General features: G+C 24.4%; 1 protein-coding gene across 3 annotated transcripts in view; it reads left to right on the top strand.

Moving 5' to 3' along the window:
* The window catches only part of LOC108695006 (cdc42 homolog), a 3,611-nt gene extending 3,340 nt beyond the window's left edge, over positions 1 to 271 (top strand). For all 3 annotated transcript variants that reach the window (XM_018204716.1, XM_018204717.1, XM_018204715.1), the window contains exon 6: positions 225 to 271. The gene's annotated coding sequence lies outside the window, so the exon portion shown is untranslated. The remainder of the gene's footprint in view (positions 1 to 224) is intronic.

The following is a 271-nucleotide window of genomic DNA, read 5'->3' as shown; positions in this document are numbered from 1 at the left end:
TTATTTGTATAGTATATATATAAAAAAATAATATTTGAAAAGTCTTTTATTAAAATAAAATTATCTGGATATAATGAAAATGCTGAACGTCAAAGATTTTGTTAAAATATTTTGTTATAATATTTAGGCTAACCGGAACATTATTTGACTCGAATTTGCCTTAAATTAAATTTTTTTTTATAAATTTTATATCCGAATCCATATACATATATATATTATTTCAGCCTTATATGCGGCCAAAGGATCGAATCGGGTATGCGAAGTACGCGGA

The sequence above is a fragment of the Atta colombica genome, unplaced genomic scaffold, assembly GCF_001594045.1.
Source record: "Atta colombica isolate Treedump-2 unplaced genomic scaffold, Acol1.0 scaffold126, whole genome shotgun sequence".
Taxonomy (NCBI): Eukaryota; Metazoa; Arthropoda; class Insecta; order Hymenoptera; family Formicidae; genus Atta; species Atta colombica.
Note: the sequence above shows the minus strand (reverse complement) of the source record. Positions and strands in the feature narration are given on the sequence as shown.